Genomic DNA, 16,009 nt, shown 5'->3' on the forward strand with positions numbered 1-16,009 from the left:
GAATCACTTCCCTGGACCTGCTGGCCACGCTGTTCCTGATACAGGCCAGGATGCCATTGGCCTTCTTGGCTACCTGGGCACACTGCTGGCTCATGTTCAGCTTCCTGTCAATCCAAACTCCAAGGTCCTTTCCTCTCTAGCTGCTCATTGCCATCACCCAGTGACAATGCATTCATCTTGTGTCACCTTTCATCCAGGGTGCTCACAGGTGGCACCTGGTCATTTCAGGGTGATGGCTCCTAATGCAGGAGGTATTTTAGAAGAAAAGGTCTCCTAGGCATGCAGTAACTGTATACAGAGAAGTGGAAAATTCAGTTTCACTCAAAAGCACAGTGCAGTTGCAAAATCCAGATAATGTCTTTGAGTTTCAATATAAATCTGTGTTATTTTTAAAATAAAAAGTCATGGCTAATGACAGTAACAAATTGATCCTATGTTAAATATGAGTATTTTACATACAGAAGATTCAGTAAAATCAGTAGATCTTTCCCAAAGATTAGACACAAAGCACAAAATTATGTCAACTTTAGTTTTTCTGAAAATAATACTCTATAATTACTGTATGATGTATACATAATTAGCAAAATCTCTGACTTAAAATTTTGGTGGACTAATATGTTTGAGCTTGAACTAAAGCAAAATTTCCCATGAAAGATCCAACCAAACATAACCAAGCATGTTTTCTCTCCCATTCACTCACACGGCATCACCTCACCCCTGTTCTGGAAGACTTGTTCTTAAAGATGCTTGTCTGGAGTTACTTTAAATATTAAATTTTAATTATACTGAGGATTTCTGCATGAATATTGCCTTAAAGAAAAACAAAATTAGTCCTTCCTCTAACTGGAAATCTCACTACTTCTTTTCCATTCAAAGCAAGATGCAAATATTAAATATAAAAGAATATTTCAAAATGCAAAAATACAGTAAAATGTAAACATTTTTATATAAAAACCAAAATCATCAGATACTTCTTTGGATAGTGAAAAAAAATCCAGTGCACTGATATATAAGTATGTCAGGGAATGACTAAGATCAGAAGATTGCCATATCTTATCTTAAGAAAGATGAATTTTAAGATACATCAAGTGCTGGCATAAGCAACTTTTAAGTGAGTGGCTTAGATTAAAATGAATCAGAAAATTCATTTTTCTGCATCAGGCACTAAGAACAAATCTCACACTAAAATGAGATGGCTGTCCTGCAGCATCAGAGCCCTTCCACACCATCTCTTGGTGTAGGTGAGAGCATCCCACTGTGTGTACCTGACCTGAACTCGGAGCAGATCACTCCAGCCCTCCCACCATTAAAAACTGGAGAGTTGAAGCCACCACCACTATCAATCACTGCACGTACAGTTCCTAGAAATGGTGGTATATCTACAGTGTACCATGCTACTAAGAATGTATATTTTCCCATCACAATGTTTTTTTTCAAAGTGAATAATTTCTCTGCTTGAAAAGAACTGCTTCCAGAGTAAAAGTAATCTAAATTGGCAGCAATGGTGGTGAATGCTGGCATGTAACTAATTGACTTTTTCCTTTAAAATTCATTCCAATAAAATTGGAGTGAACATAAACTGGAAGTGTATTATGCCATCAAATAAGCCCTCAAATGTTTGTTAATTCAGATTCCAATCACAGGAATATTTCCAATCCAAATATATTACTTGGATTTGATCTTGAAATCCATTTGAATTATTTGATACAATAATAAATATATTTAAGTTATTACACTACTTTGTACCACTTTTTAAAATGCAATTTTCAAGAGTGATAGCTCACTGTACTATAAAAAAGCTTCAGTAAATCAATTCTACAATAGTGAGAGTTTGAAAACACTGCTTTTCCACACACATAAAACTGTAATGATGATAACCTGACTTTTTTTTTTTTTTTTTTAAATAGAAAAAGTTCAGTTATACCACAACTTAATATTTAAGTCCTTGACGGTTCCACAGTACAAAAAGGTAAGGTACAATCACTCTTAGATACACTAATAGAATGTCTGTTGAGTAGATTCAGATTTTTTAAAAATTTAAGTACAGTAATGGACAGTATGGGAAATACAAACCATACATCTCCCCCATGGTGCATGCTAATTTTTGAAGTGCCATATTCCAATTCAAAAATTCTGGTTTGATTTTTTTTAAGAAAATCGTCACTAGTTCTGAAAAACTACTCAAGCAGCAAAGTATTCATGACATTGTCTTAGATATGCAGTTGAAAGACTTCAGCCAAAAAGAGATTGTGCTGATTATCAGGCGCCTGATGATAAGATGTGAGACTACACAGGGAGAGAGATGCAGGTGACTGGAATTAAAGCAATTACAGAAAGTGTAGCCATGACATTGCACTAAACAGCACGTAGAGAGATTATGGAAAAGGAGAATTAAATCTCTGTAAAAAAAGAGAGAAAACAGACAGAGAGAGGAGACTCATCTGGTTAAAGTAACATTTCATTACTTACTGCTGAGCAGTCCCACTCCCCAGGAGTTGGACCAAGACACAAGGAATCCTTCAACATACAAAATACAGGGCACAACGTTTCCATCACTGTGATTATGACAAAAATCCATATTTAGACAGATGTTAGTTTTTTGCTGCTTACTAATACTGCTGGGGAAACGAAAGGGACATGAGATTCTTCTTAAACCCTATCCTATCTGTAAATGAGACAAAAATCTTGAGAAGAAGCAGAAAGCAGAGGAGAGGTAAGTGACCATGGCGCTGTGCTTCCTTCTGATCAGATGTTTGCCTCATCTCCAAAGTATCCAAATTAAACATAACTTCCTAATATTCTTATACCAAACATTCTGCATGTTACTCTTTTTCTCCAAAAGATCAAACCCCTTACAATATCTTGCCCTCTATCACTGTTGAAATGGCAATGCATCCTAAATGTGCACAGTGAGATTTTTTAACCTTTTATGGGTTCTACCCTCAGCGTTTTAAAATTTCATTCAGTACTTTTTTTTCCTTGTCAACAGCCTTGAAAATCATCAGTTTTAATCAATAATCGACTTCTGCATTAGTCTACTCCAATGAAGCCCTGAACTCTCTCATCCAAAGCCAGTGACTATAATTTATGACCAATTTCATGATCGTCCCCATCTCTACACCCACAAATTTACAGCCTTTGAACAAAAAAGATTATCTTTCCTATCATTAACTAGTGAGTAGGTGAAAATACTGTGGTAACAAAAGACTAAATCTTACTTTTACTAACTTACTTTTAACCACTTGTTTTTGATTTTTTAAGAAACCTTAATTCCAGTTATTACACAAACAACATATTGTTCCACACAGTTACTACTTTTGCAAGGGAACTAAGTTTTTCTATTCATTCTCTAAACCAAATACAGGAAAACTGGACAATTTTGGAGAAATCAGGAGTAGAGAAGAGAGATAAAACTAGCTGTGTAGAACTTAAGATTTTTCTTCAATGTTACTTTTTTGTGTGTATGTCTGTCACATCCTTTTTTGCAGCTCAGGTGGCCATTATTGCACGCAGAAGCCAGATGAGTCCATACCAACTCATCTTCATAATGGGGTTATAAAATTTTCCATACTGTTTCTCAGCCTGTTTATCATGCAGGTCTCATGCAAGCTTTTTTTTCCTGTGTCATAAATAATATGGATTTTTTTTTTTTTGGGTCACTAGGAAGTAAACTTCCAGTTTCCCAAATACTGTGAGCTGAGACCAAAATTAGCCATCCAAAGTCAGCAGCACTGGAAACAACACCTGAATGCTAAATACAAAATGCCTGTTAAGGAATGTTAAATACCAAAAGAAAGCTTGTTAGTTTGAGCTTTAGATATACACATCATGTTAACAATTAAGTAGTGTTTTTCATGGGTGGTGTGTTTTGTCAAACTTTTTTTTAAAAAAAAATTGTGTATGTATTAATTTAAGAATCAATTACATTAACACAGATTTTATATCTTGAAGAAGGAATAAAAATTTTAGTGATAAATGTGCAAACCAAATAGCAGCATGCCCACAGATAGAATACTGCACTCAGCTCTAGAAATACTGAAATTTCCCAAGGATGAGTGCAAAAAGTAACCGAGACATTGAACAACACAAGTTAGGAAATGAAAATTTACAATACTAAATGTCCACCTTGTAACACAGAATGTTTAGAACTATTCAGTCTGTGGATACAGGCACTCATATGCATGAAATTTTTGTTAAGATAAAGGGCTTACCAGTCTTACTGGAGCATAACAAGATCCAATAGCTGGAGGCTAAAGTTATATGGATAAAAGCAAGAGGTACTCAACACTAAATACTACTTTCTGGAAGTCAGGTTTATTAAAATCTGAACTCACTCACCAAGAGAGGTCATGAGCTTACTACTGGATGGCAGCCATTAAGGTGAGAACATGGCTTTTTTTTAACACTATGCTCTTATCCACTTTGGAAAAAAAATACCTTTTGTGCACTGAAGCCCAGTTTCCTCTGCTTCTTTCCTTCTTTCACCCTAGAGAGAAATGGGTTGCTTGCACTGCCCTCAATGTGCTTGCAATACTTGTAACCCTGCACAGTGGCACCAGTCATAATAAAATAACATCCTTAATGGCTTCTGTTGCCTTTTAGAGCACAAAAGGAATTAAGAACAAAAGCTTTGTTCATGCTTTTTGTTCTTCCCTCTTCACTGAAGTAGGAGAGACTGGCTCTGACAAAGTCCTAATGACCACTGCTCTCAAGTAGCACTCTTCTGAAGGTAGCTTTGACATGGCAGAGAGATCTTCAGTGACACTTGATTGTGTGAGAAAGCAGAAGGTCAGTTTAACCTATTTAATCTTCCCTCTGCTTTTAATTTTCCCTTGATCAGTGTTCTGGATCACAATTACACATCAATAGGCTGCACAGAGGTCCCCACTGTACTACCTGCAAGGTCCAGACCTCCTTCTCTATCGTTTGTTTTGACAGTGAAGTATTTTATGGGCTAGTCTCAATTTTTAAACAATAGAATATTTAACAGCTTATCTTCCTTAATCCTCCTAATTCTTCTGCAGGCTGCTTTTAATAAACTTAAAGAATTGCTTTAGTTTTCTACTTCTGTACACATCATCTTGAAAACTAATTCTCACCCTTATAATGTTTCCTTGAACCCTGACTGTTGAAATTTTCATTCCTTACTGCTTACCTCATGATAATTTTTCAAATTTCCAGGTGTTTTTTTTAATGAGAGAATTTTACCCTTTACTGGTTAAGCACCCCATCTTACTTTTCTGCTCAACACAGAAACTTTTGGTGTTCTCATAGATAACACCTAGACCATGTGTCTAAATTAAAAAACAAACAAAACCCAAACAACTGTTAACCTCAGGGTCTCCCTGAATAACTATTTCATTTTATTGAAATCACTTGCTCTATAGTCTCCTTCTGTGTTGCCTTTTGGTTCTGTATCTCCCCCTAGGATGTCAAATTTAATTATACCGCAATTACTATCAAACTGGTGTCTCAGCCATTCTATTTCAAATGAACTTCAGTATTTAGTATTAAGTTGAGAATAATGTTGTTTTTCCAACTAACTGTTTTGAGGAAGTTCTTTGGTATCTGTTTGACAAATACTTAAAGTTTTTGTGCCAGTCAACCACTCTTATTCTGACTAACTCAAATCCTGCAATATTTTAATAATTTAGACAAGACTGTACAAATTCTTCAGCCTTCTGTTGCTAAATCAGCCTCCTTTTCCTGATCTATGTCTGATTATGCAGCATATTAAGTTTCTTTCATTTGAGGAGGAAAATCTGAAAACTGGTGGCTTTAAATCCACCACCTAATAATACCTGTGTTAAGAAATAAGTAAAATTTGAATAAAATAAATATTCTTTGAGCTAATATGACTGACTGTCACACCTCACTTTTCAGTTACACAGACAAATGCACACCAGATTGGAAAATATGACCAAAAACCTGCATACTCTGTCAATCTTTGCTTCCACGGACTAAGAAATTTCAGCCTGCCTTTTGGCTTTTATTTTGCAGTGAGACAGCCTATTATTACTTACCATATGCACTTTAAATAAAAAAGTCAAGTTCAGAATTTGACTACGGGAGACATTTTATAAACAAAATTTCTTACCACAAATAGCTTACAGTTTAAATAGAAGCAGGACATTGTGCCCAGTTTACAGATGAGGAAATGGGGAACAGAGAAATTAAAAGACCTTCATATGGGAATTCTGTCTCAAAGGGGGGCATTTTCCTCAGTCCTCCTTGCTTTATATCTCTGTAGATCTTTTTGTTTGTTTTTTTAACTACAGTATTATCCCTTCTTCCTGGATTGGAAGGAAAGGAATAAAAGGCAAATACTCCCTCTACTACTGCCATTTGTGTACTGAGTGGCTTAATAGTAACTTGTCAGATAGAAGGAGTCTAACTGGATTGCTTGTATGCAGAAGTTAGGCATGTTTACTTTTTCTCTTAAACAAGTGACAATTCTTTGTGGTATTTCTAATTAATTTTGTTAATGTGCTGGGAATACTGGAGAGAAAAAAAGAGCCATCATTAAAAAATACACATCATCACACAGAATAGAGGTATGCACAATACCTTGACTGAAGTGAAAATATCAATTTGCAGGTGGAAAAGGAGTTCACCAGCATGCAAAATAAATGAAAACACATAGCAACAGTTGAGTACCCTCCTCTGTGGCTTTTAACACTTACTTTATTGCTATTTTAAGCAATATCCAGTCAACTTAGAAAGATCAGTGGATCTTCCACTGTCTGTTTTTCCTGTCTGGATTTATTTCTGCATTCTTTGATTAAGCAAATCAAAGAATTTGAGGTTGAAATACAGACATACTTCGTGTTCTTTATGCTGTTTGACAAATACTCATTCTATATTATTGAAATACAGGATGTTCATACTTAACAGTCTGACCATACATGACAATGTAAATCACTCACACTCACCAAAGACACTGATTTGGAAATTGGAAATTATTGTGTCACTGGCAATGTGAGTCATACTTGCACAGAGGACTTTAAAAATTTTTGTACAATCCAGGTACCCAACACTTCTCATGAACTGTCATAAAAGAAGCAACAATTTGACTTTTCTGAAGTAGTTCTACTTTAATCTTTGCTATAACTGTAAAACACTGCATTTCATTTGTATCTGCATATTTATATAAGCTCAGCTATTTGGAATTCCCATCTCTTTACTCTAAAAACATGTGAAAATTCCAGCTTTTATATGTATATGCACACCAGGATGGAGAGATTTTAATCTGTGCCCTAGTGAGGTTAACTGCTGCCTCATGTAACAACTGAGAATTGTACTTCAATCCCACCAAAGTGAGTGAAATGTTGCTTTACCACTGCTTATTTTCTGTTGTAGAACAATAAATAGAAGGGTTTTTTCCTCATCAGTGTAGCAGGAGAAAACCTTATAGTTTTGTTACTCTCTTTTATAGATATTGCAGATGAAAGAGATGTCTAAAGATGACAAAAGAAGTAAAAAAATCTGGTAATATCTCATCTCAAGTACTTTGATACTATTGTATTACCCAAGAGTTACTATTTAGTTTATTAAATTAAGCATACTTTTATGTTAGACTGCTGATACTGCCTTTCATTTGACTACCTAGTTCTTAGATGTGGCAAGGCTTAAGCTACACATATTGTAGGGACCACAAAAGCATCCTACTTTTTGTTCACAACCTCTTACTAATGTGACCACCTCTCAAGATAATAGAAAGCCCAAAAAATATTATGGTTTATAAATTGTTCATTTAAAAAAAGTTATATTTCCATTCCTTCACATTTTAGGAAAAAGAATAAAAGCCTCAATCTGCATCTACTATTTAATAGAATTACTTAGTTCATAGCTCTCCAAAAGGGTATTTAGAAACACCACAGATCTATTCCACTTGGGATTCTCTTCCTGGACTCAGAAACTCAGCCTTGGCACTATTTACAAAAAGATGTCTTTTTAAATCCTGAGGTCCCTTTGAACTCCAGGACACAAAACTGGCTGCAACAGACTGACTGCAACTGAGCACACAGAGTCATGAGAAAAGAGAGAATAAAATAAAGATACATGTTCGAGTCTCCATTCCTGAAGGCAAATGCCTTTGGCTTGAGAACTTCTGTTCAATATAAAATTACCATCAAAGAGGATATGGAAGTTTTTGCATAGATATAGTAATTTTTTTGTAGGCAAAACAATACACTAGTTGAAACTCTGAGACATAATTTACAATTTTCAGCTTGCATCATGGTTAAATGAAGAGGTTAGAGCTGCATTCAAACAATTTTTTTCTCTTTTTTGTGATATAAGTTTGTATTTTTCTGCTATTATTTTGTTTCTATTATACTCAGACCAGGTCTTCCAAATCTGGACAGAGAGGGGTAAGATTTTTAAATATTGCTGACTGGAAAATATTTTCTATTTGTTTATTCTTTTTTTCCTGTGCTGTACATGAGGATGAACTTCCAGGCTATTAAGATAACTCAATCATTGTTTTAAAAAACAAACATGTACACCCTAGGGGAATAATCCTTCCTGAATTTATTCCTAAAAACTATCCAGATCTAATTCTGAGAACTCTTTTCCTCCTACAGATGACAGTGAAAGAGATGCACACACTCTTTCTTCCTCATGTTTAAAGTTTTCTTTTTTATTCTTCTTTTATCTTCAAACTTGCTTGAGGAGGAGTTTCACAGGACCACAGAATGGTTTGGGTTGGAAGGGACCTTAAAGATCATCTCCCTTCAATTCCCCTCTATGGGCAGGGACACCTCCCACCAGACCATGTTGCTTCAAGCCCATCCAACCTGGCCTTCAGCACTTCCAGCAAGGGGAATTTCATCTATGAATTTAAAAAAAAACAACCTCTTTTCCAACTTCACCTTTCTAAATAAGAGGGTTTAGTCTTCCTATCAATATCCTTGCTGGAAAATGAGAACAATTAAAACTAACTTTAAGGTTTTGTGGTGCCTCTCCTTATTATGACACAGTAGTGACTTGGTCACACTGAAGTTCAGTGAAGAGAGATGACAGAGGCTGATTTAGGGGTTGGTTTGCACTCTTGGTAGACAAAGGATCACCTCACTTTCTCTGCAAAAACTCAGAAGAAAGCGGTGGTCAGAAGAAGAAAGAAGAAGAAGAAAGAAAGATGGTCTGTTCCTCTATAGTAAGGCTGATTTATAATCAAGGCACTTGCAGCTGCAGAGAATCAACTGAGAGAAGACAGGTACATTCAAATGCAATAAACTTAATAATCCTAATACATTTAATAGTAAGCTTTTTATTCTATAATTGCATTGCTAATGATCCCAGCAAGACTTTCTCCACGAAGTTTGAAAATACATCACATAATTAATAACAGAGAAGCGATGTGGTTAAATCACATCCAGAAATTAATCCAAAGTTTTAAAAAACTTCCCTATCATATTCAAACCACACAACATACAGCAGTGAATTTGTAAGCAAGTTCCTAACACAAACAACTTACTGAGTAACAGCTAAAACTGTTCAAACTCAAGTTGTATTACATATGGCAGTACTCCCAAAATGGTCTCCATTTGGGTTTGCATCATTCTCTCAAATCATTCTCCATAACTGTCTAATTCTATCTCAACAATTTATATTTTTGTTTGATGTGTACCTCAGTTTCAAAACTAGACCTTAAGGACTGCCTCTGGCAGCAGAGTAGGTTGAGGTGACTGTATAAGGTTTGTCCCTGGGGAACAAAGTGGCACCAGCTCAGAAGCTAATGTGGAACAGAATCTACTTGCACTGGAAGTCCCGTGAAAAGAATTTGTTGAATAACTGCATGTCATGTATTCCTCTATATTGTTATGCTAAAACCAGAAATTTTCTTTGCTATGACAAATATAGACAGGTCTGCCCCAAACAGAAAATAATCTTCCTACACAACTCTGAGCAGGATCATTTCAGTGCAAGTCCAAAATTGGTCTCTATAAGACAAAGCAAAAACAATTACAAGGTGAGATAAATGCCATTAGTACTAGCTTTTCTGCTGCCCTAACAGCTAGGACTACACACAGATGGATACAGAGAACCAGGAGGACTCAAGGAAAAAAATGAGACAATACTGACCACCAACTAGCCAGCACACAGTGCAGATTGGTAATACGCTTCCAAGATTTGTAATTTCAAACAAACAAACAAACAAACAAGCAAACAAATAATAAAACAAAAAAAAAAACCCCAAAAAAAAAAAACCAAAAACCCCACAAAAAACCCCCAAAAAAACCACAACCCCCCCCCCCACAAACAAATAAACAAAAACCCAAAACAAGCAACAAAGGAAGAAAAAAAAAAAACACAACCCAGCTCTCCCAGTAAAGAAAAATTCTAGAGATTAATCTGAAAAATGGTAATAAGTCAAGCTTGAGGATAGCCAGAGAGCTTCTCCTCAACGCAAAGGCAAAACACCGGGGTGCTTATTTGAAAATCTATGCAGGAAAGGCAAAACCAGTATTATGGCAGGTGATGAATTTTTGATTAGTAAGTGGAACAGAAGAGTGTACTCTCTGAAGTGAATGGAAAAAAATACAAAATTGACAACCAGCGGTGGGTAGCAAAGAAAGGGAGCCACAAGTTACAAAAATGATCTTTACAGAAGTATTCTAGATGAATTCTGGTATAGCAAACACGAATTTTCCAAGGCCAGAGAAAAGCACAATTCCATAAGCACAATTCCAATATCCAATGAAGATATTGGATAAGCACAGAGACAATAGTTTTAACTGTACAGAAAGAGAAATACTTGCAGACGAATTGGAAAACACTTGCAGATCTCAAAGCATATCTGGTTATGTCAAGAAGACAAAGAGGACACCACATTTACAATCGTCAGGGCCAAGGAGAAAGTCTGTTTCTCCATGCAGACAAAAAAGAATGTGGCAGAGAGAAATAGAGGATACTCATAAGTCCATATTTCAGTCAAAGTGACCTACGCAAGAAAAGCTAGAATGCTGATTTGGGGGAGATGTGAGTTTTTTAACACATAAATAGGTAGAGTTACACAGACAGTTTGTGTTTGGAAAATGGCAGAAAGCTGGTGAAAAGGAGAAAGAAGAGACAAAGAGATGGGAAAAAGCCATTGTAGGAAACACTGACAGATGATGAATGAGGTGAGAACATAGCCAAGACTGCAGGTGAGACAGATTGAATCAAGTCAAGATTTCCACTTCACTTTAATGTACCAGGCAAAATCTGGAAAGGAGAAAGTCTCTTGTGCCTTCGAAGGAGAGGTAACCCATCAGTTAGAGATGAAAAGCTGCTGGTAGGCAGCAATATGGCTCAAGGAAAAGGGGATCGGGTTGTTATTGTTTTTAAAGATGAGTGAGTGACTGGAAAAAAATCAATTGAGAATGGAGATTAAGAAGACAAAGAATTATGCACAAAGAATGCACAAGAGAAAAGGACTGAAAGACTGTAACAGGCAGGAAGAGAGCTAAACTCCTTACTGAACCTGGGACAGAATAAAACTGAACAGGGAAAGCATAGAAAGACAAACCAAAGACAGGGAAAGGTCGCACTTCATATTATTATGCTATTATTTTATTATTTTTATGAAGCCAGTGAGATCACACATAGAGGGAAGGATGGAAGGGAAGAGCCAAAAACTTGATCAGGGGTCCAAAAGCAGAGAAGAGACAGCTGAGAGGGCAAGGATGGAATCTGATTACATCCAAGCATAAAGCAACAAAGATGTCAGAGCTGGGGAGGGGAGGGAGGAGGAAAGAAAAAAAATTAAAAACAAAGGAGATAAATCTATAGCAAAAGGAAGCTGTGATGGTCACAGGATTTCCGCTGGAGATTCTGTGCTACATGAGAGCAGGACTGGAGGAAGCGGATGCTGGGAGAGTGCCAGGGCCAGCAGTTCATAGGGAAGAGAAAAATGAGGACAAGTACAGTTTACCTAAGAGCATTGTTCAAATATATGGTTAAAGGAGGACAAACCCAGGAGTCATTAAAAACAGAGGTCAGGACCTGCAGTGTTTCCTCATGCAGAGCAGAATTTTTAGGGGATTTGACAGGCTTAGTCTTATTTTCACATGGAAGAGGGGAAAAAAAAAAAAAAAGGAAATTAAGACTGAGAATGCAGAAAAATTAAATGTTAATTATCCTAAAATATTAATTACACAGGAAATCTTCCCTTTGATTCGGAGAAACCCAGCTTCCCCGTGGCATAAAGCATATATGTGCAGTACAGAAAGTTTATGAGATATTTCTGCAAACTTAAGAAACTGGTCCCTTGATCTAGAAGTGGTTTTGATTCCAAGCATGTTACAACAAGTTCTCAGCTAGGCTAAAGACTTTTCAGTCTTCATTTTTACATCCAGCATATCAACATTCAAGCAGTCCCTGCCCATATCAACCACACAGTTTCAGGCTTAAATACAGGCCTCCTCCTTCAGTGATTGTTAGAAGTAATATAATATAAATCCTGCAACATGTAGTTGTTTTTCAACACATGTACTGCTAAGAGATGTATGCTTGACACTACATCACCCATTAAATAGTGAAATTAGAGACAGCTCCATTTTGAGACATACAGATTGTCAGTCCTGTATTTGTAAAATATATTTACATCCATGTTTATACATCTTGAAATTTTAACTCCAGTTTCACTGCAATGCAGCCAACAGCCAATGCTCTCTTTACTGGAGTTGAAAATTTTATAAATAAGGTTCTGTAGAACTACCTCTATAAAGTCCTTTTTAAATAATCACCTTGAAAACTTAAGTTCGAAAGCAGCAATGTTGATTTTTTTTTTTTTTAAGGTAACTATACAATACCTTTCCTCATCCTACGAAAAAGATTCTCCAAATCTCCACTACAGTGGTACGAAATTCGCAGACATGAAAAACAGCCAAATCCTGAAAACTTAGGCCCTTATTTACTCCTTAATCCTCCTGAAATTGCCAGTAATTTTGCCATAATACAAGAAATCCGATTTTGCTGGAGAGTAATGGATTTTAAAATTACATATTATTACATATTAGATTTCATGTTAAGAGCACTATTTTAAGATTGTGTACATATGCAGCACAACTTCCTATGTAAAAGGCAGTTTTAGACTAAAGAGTAGTTGAAAGTTTGGTTCCAGAACTCAGTACAAAACTAATGCAGCATCTGAAAAACTTGACACCATTCTTCTACTTTACATGTAAAAAAAAACACAATAGGTACACAGTGTCTACCAACTGTGAAGCTTCAGAAATAAAATGGAAAAAAATACACTGGAACAACTTAAATACAGAAAAAATGGCAGCAATTTTAAGCAGCACATATAACTTTCTGGATATAGGGGTGAATTGTTTAATTTTGTGGGTGCTATTTAATTAAAAAGCTACCAAGGAGTCTGCAGATTAAAACAAGCAATGAGAATATGATTGTACTTAAAATATACATAACAAAGAAAACAAAAATGTTTTCCATTGTTTGATACTGGATATGAGGCCCTATTCTAAATTTCTTCTATTATATAACAAAGGTTTAATTTTGGCATCTGCTGCAATACAGAAGCTCCTCGACAATATTAAGATGCAAACTGCTGAGAAGCTAAAATAAAGAATATTGACAACAGTGTTTAGGTCCCAAAAGAGTACATTTAGATACCAAGTAACTGGAAATGAGACTTAGACCAATGCTATGGTTCATCAAACATATGCAATAATATGTTGATTCTAGTGTAGCTACAGGCAATGAATCTGAATGCCTGTCAGGTCAAGATTAAAAATTAAAGCAGAGGTCTCAGTGTGTCAGGAATTCACAGTGTTTTCTGAAACACTAATGCTAGGAGGAGTTTGGAGGGGAAGCATAATGTATCACAAGGCTTCTCATGAAGTAGTTTTAGTAGTTGTGAATAAAAAAGGAATGCTGAAGAAGAGAATTAAAAATCAAAAGGCAGGGGAGAAAAAAAAAAGGAAAAAAGAAATTAAAAGCAAAATAAATCACTTAGCAGTGGAGGATAACAGAACCATGGTGATAGTGGGTTAAAAAAAGGAGGAGGAGAAGAGACTAGCAAGAAAAATGTGCATATTTTGTCAAAGCTGGTAGCCAGTTTTGAGACAAATATTTGATAATACTTGAGAGCCAAATATTTCAGTTTTCTCTTTACCATTTTTATACAAGACACAAAATGCCTGTATAGAAAGTGAAAATACAATTTTATAAACAGAATCAGTGAGCTTAAGAGATTTATTTATTTATTACATTTATTTATTCTCTTGTGGACAGTCCTGAGAGAAAATGCAGTGCTTGTGCCTGCAAGCTTGTATTGCTTGGCTGATACAAGATGACTTTTCAAAAAGATGTTGTAAAGTCACTCAAAGATACCATGAGACATCTCTCTGCACACAACAAAGCTGGAAAAAAACTATTAATTAACTTACCTTAAAACAGTTTCAGAAAAGATAAGATCTCAAACAAAGGTAAATAAATGCAAAGATCTAGCACTGCTAAACATGCAGGGAAAAAATGGGTAAAAGAAGAATCTCTGCCTCAACTTTATTACATGAACACACAAAGAAGAGTGCTCAAGGGTATCACCTCATTTTCATATAACGAAGCATTATTTAAAATGTCTTTTTCACTGATTTGTAGAGGAAATCATAATGTTTCAGTACTTCACTGGAATTGGGGAGGGGAGGAGGCACAAAAGGCAAATCATGTAATATGCTTGAGTTAGATCACAGTATCAACTTATTAATTCTTGAGTTTCACTACGTTTCTTTCATAAACCCTAGCACTAGTTTTTTTCACAGTAGCATTACTACTAAGCAAGTGTAACTCTGTGTTACTCATCACTTTCTATTTCCTTTTCAAACACATAAAATATAAAAGGAAAAATAGTGGGGGTTGGCCTTCTTCTGTATTCCTCCACTACATTTGAAAGGACATTTCAGTGAAAGTCAATCTTTTAAAGTAAAACAGACCTAAGACAGGACTGCTAAAGTTTGGAACTACTTGTGTACAAACACGAAAGAAAACTTCTGTTCAGTCCATCAGTCTTCTCAACATTTTTATAGAACAAAATGTGCTTGCATGCTTACAAGCAAAATGTTGTGTATCACATAATTTTTTTTTTTTCTGTAAGTTACATATTGAAAAATTGGGCCAAGCTGAAGTTAGTAGCTAGTGGAAAACTATGGTCCAAATAATTTCCAAATAATGCATGTCCTTTCTTCACAAATGTAGACATCAGAAGCAGGCAGATCCTATGTTACTGGAAATGGAGTATTTCATAAGCATAAAGGTAAGAGGCAATTTCTAGCATCTCCTGGTGCTTGGTCCATGAATGAATAAAAACAATGGCTCTACAGACAGGACTCATTTCCCAAAAATTAACAGTTCTATCCAAAGGAGAGTAGTTGTCAGGTAGTTGTACACTGGGCTGCAGTAGAAAAGTCTAGCAGCCAAAGAACTGCTATGTCAGGAAGGAATTCAGGGGTTAAATAATAGGGCCATATGCTCAGTAGCACAAAGAAGAAAGGAAAGGAACATTGAACTTTAGGATACATCTACTTTGATAGAAAAATATCTTTTAAGAAGTCCTACCATTTTTTATTCTCACGAAATACTTCTGGCACATTTCAAATAAACTAAAAATTAAAAAAAAAAAAATTAGCTTTTATTTACTACATATTGGTGACTTGAAATCAAGACAGTCACAAACAGCACTTTTAAAACATTATCCCGCAACTATCGTTCCTCTGTAACTCACACAACTTCACAACAGGAGGATGCTGAGCTGGGAGCATGCAAGCTGATTTTTTTTTTTTCTAGATACTCCTGGGTAAGCCAAAAGAGTTTGCTTTCCAGAACCAATCATCAAGCTACTATCCCTGAAGAGACAAATCATAAACAAAAAAACAGCTGTGTTTCTGACAGTGAAAACAGTGGAAACAGACATTTTTAGCCTGAGAGCAAAAGGTCTTCTAAGGCCTAATATCAAGGAAAGAGCAGACAATCATTAGGCCAAGGAGAGAGATACAGTTCATCCAAA

At 35.8% G+C, this 16,009-nt stretch overlaps 1 protein-coding gene across 3 annotated transcripts in view; it reads right to left on the minus strand.

Annotated features, from left to right (window-relative positions):
- The window catches only part of SSBP2 (single stranded DNA binding protein 2), a 189,493-nt gene that overhangs the window by 108,859 nt on the left and 64,625 nt on the right, over positions 1 to 16,009 (minus strand). The window lies entirely within an intron of this gene.

Source organism: Calypte anna, chromosome Z, assembly GCF_003957555.1.
Source record: "Calypte anna isolate BGI_N300 chromosome Z, bCalAnn1_v1.p, whole genome shotgun sequence".
NCBI lineage: Eukaryota > Metazoa > Chordata > Aves > Apodiformes > Trochilidae > Calypte > Calypte anna.